The sequence below is a fragment of the Cheilinus undulatus genome, linkage group 11 (genome assembly GCF_018320785.1).
Source record: "Cheilinus undulatus linkage group 11, ASM1832078v1, whole genome shotgun sequence".
Classification (NCBI taxonomy): domain Eukaryota; kingdom Metazoa; phylum Chordata; class Actinopteri; order Labriformes; family Labridae; genus Cheilinus; species Cheilinus undulatus.
The window spans coordinates 45,674,385-45,677,671 of NC_054875.1; the positions used below are offsets into that span (position 1 = coordinate 45,674,385).

Here is a 3,287-nt window from a genome sequence, read left to right on the forward strand (position 1 = left end):
TTTCAAGGAAAATTGAACATAAATGAGCATAAATGGACTGAAAACATTATTTTATATTTCAAATATGAAATGGAAATGTTAAAACAGGATGTAATGATTGTCAAATCTTATAAACCCATATTTTATTCACAGTAGACTGGAAAAAAACGTATTAGATATTGTGACTAAGATATTTTACCATTTCATTCAAAATGTTAACTCATTTTGAATCTGATGGCAGCAACACATCTCAAAAATGTATGGACAGAGCCATGTTGCCATTGTGTCGCACCCTCTCTTTTTAAAGGTACAGTGTGTAAAAATGGGACTATCAACATCTAACAGTCAATTCTGGAGTGTGATGCTCATTTCTCTGGTGATAACTGTGGGAACCAGTAAAGTTTAAAAATCAATACATGCTTAACTGTTATTTGGTTCCTTCTATGTTGCCATAGAAATAGGCAAAATGCAAAAATCCAAGATGGCAGCTTCCTTGGAGGGGACCCTCCCTATGTATGAATAAAAGGCTTATTCTGAGTTAATTTTAAACATAAATTTAAAAAAATGTGTCATCAGATGTCAACACTAATTTAGATCAATCTACTTATAAATGTTATGTTTCATTTTAACCAAGCTTGTTTTGCTAAATGCTAATAGGCTAAATATTACACACTGCACCCCAACACTGTAAACATCTGGGAATGGAAGAGACCAGCTGATGGAGTGTTGGAATAGGAATGTTGACCCATTCTTGTATGATGTGGGATTCTAGCTGCTCAAAAGTCTTCTTTGCTGCATTTTTCCTTTTATGATGCTCCAAATGTTTTCTACTGGTGAAAGCTCTAGACTTCTGGCAGGCCAGTTCAGCACCCAGACTCTTCTATTGTGAAGCCATGCAGTTGTGATGGACGTGGTATGTGGTTTAGCATTGTCCCTGACAGAGATGTCTGGATGTGAGCATATGTTGCTCTAAAACCTCTACTTTCAGCATGGATTTTGCCTTTCCATGTGTAAGCTGCCCATGCCATAGGCACCAGTGCAACCCCCTTACCAACAAAGATACAAGCTTTTGAACTGCGTGCTCATAACAAGCTGGATAGTCCCTCTCCTCTTTAGTCCACAGGACATAGCATCCATGGTTTCCAAAAAGAATTTAAAATTTGGATTTCTCTGACCACCCAACAGTTTTCCGTTTTGCCTCAGTCCATTTAAAATGAGCTTTGGCCCAGAGAAGATGGCGGTGTTTCTGGATCCTGTTCACATTTGGCTTCTTCTCTCCATGATCCAGCTCCAACTGCCATTTGTGGATGGCACGGCCAACTGTGTTGACAGGCAATGATTTCTGGAAGTGTTCCTGAGCCCATGCAGGAATCTCCGGTACTGAATTATGCCTTTAATTTAGTGCCCCCTGAGGGACCAAAGATTAACAGCATCCAATTCGGACATTCAGCCTTGTCCCTTGTGCACAGATTTCTCCAGATCCTCAGAATCTTTCAGTGATTTCATGTACTGTAGACAGATGACCAAATCTTCACAATTTTACACAGGCGAACATTTTTCAGAAATTGCTCCATAATTTATAGACAGTTTTCCAGATAAGTGAACTTCTACCCATCTTTACTTCTGAGACTTTATCTCTCCGAAAAGCTCCTTTTATACCCAGTCATGTTGCTGACCTGCAGCCAATTTACCTCACTGCTTGCCATATGCTCCTGCAGATTTGCACCACTTACTTTTCCAGCCTTTTTTTTTGCCCCATCCCTACAGATGTGCCGCTGCCATCAAATTTAAAATGAGCTAATGTTTTCCATGAAGTGATAAACTATCTGAGTTGCAACATCTGATGTTTTTGTTCTATTGGTTTATGGGTTTATGAGATTTTGCCAATCGTTGCATTCTGTTCTGACAGTCTACACAGCACCCCAACTTTTTTTGGAAGTCAGATTTGTAAAATATCATTTTTTTTCTAGTTTAACAAAATTGTGAAAACATGTCTTTCTACTATGATGACCTGAAGTTCATATTTACTTGTTTTTTACAGTGTTGTATTTGCTTCTGGATGGATTAAAATGTCCAGCAGTTCAGCTCTTACATCTGTCTCATTTTACTCTCTGTGAGGAAACACCCAATTTACTTTTCATCAAAGTTTTTATCACCAAAGTCAATTTTTAGCTACTCGTTGGCTTGTCATCCTTATAGAAAAACATCTGATATTGTACCAAACACAAAGTGTAAAAAAACAATTTTTCAATATACACAATGAGTACATTTTGAAATTGATCAGGTAGACCTGTGAGCTTGAAATGACAGCTCTCAGCTGTTAAAATGATCTAGACCAATGTTACTTAACCCTGCTCAACCAAAGAGCCAAATTGTTGAAGAAAACCTTTGCAAGAGCCATAATAAGTTGTGAAAAATGGTCAAAATAGGCTTAAGTGGCACTAAAATTAAGTTAAAGGTGGCAAATACCATCAAAGTGTCAAAAAGTGTGATGGAGGCAAAATAGGCATAAAATGGCACTAACTGTGTGAAAAGCGGCAAAAATTGGTGAGAAGTAACACAAAAATGAGTCACAGGTGACAAAAAATCAGTGAACAGTGACTAAAACAGGCAAAATTCAACAAAAAGGTGGGGAAAATGGGCACAAATCAGCCAAGAATGGCAAAACGGGGGAAAAAAAGAGCCATTTAATGGCAAAAGGCAACTTAGATGGGCAAAAAGTGGCAAAAAATTGCAAATAGCAAAGAACAGGAATAAAGTGGTAAAAATGAGCTAAAAAGGGATAAAAGAGGCAAAAAAGGGGCAAATAATGGCAAAAGAAGTTGCAAAATGGGCTAAAGCAGTAAAAAGGGATTCAAATGGGCAAAAATTGAAATAAGGGCAGTGGAAATATACAGACAAAAAATAAGGTTCACAATTAAGTTTGGCAATTAAAATCTACTGTATAAGTGTGGGAAACAAACTCATTTAAGTGACTTGCAATGGATAATTTCTGACTTCAAAATTTTTCTTTTGAAGGTCTTCTGGGGAATTATATTTAAAATAAAGACATAAAAAGAGCCACAATTCATCACAAAAGAGCCACATGTGGCTCAAGAGCCAGGCGTTGAGTATCACCAATCCAGACAAAAAAAAAAAAAAACACTAAGATAAAAAGATGACAGAGGAACTGTGTCCTTGGAGGTAGAGAGTTGTGTTCAGGTTACAAACCTCAAAAACACAAAACAAATCTGACTAAAAGTGATGAGACCACATCCGTTTCAGCAAGATATCTTTCTTTTATTGGTCCAAAGTAAACATCCCTTGGA

General features: G+C 37.3%; 1 protein-coding gene across 1 annotated transcript in view; it reads right to left on the reverse strand.

Moving 5' to 3' along the window:
- The window catches only part of LOC121517796 (tubulin alpha chain-like), a 1,079,624-nt gene that overhangs the window by 279,682 nt on the left and 796,655 nt on the right, over positions 1–3,287 (reverse strand). The window lies entirely within an intron of this gene.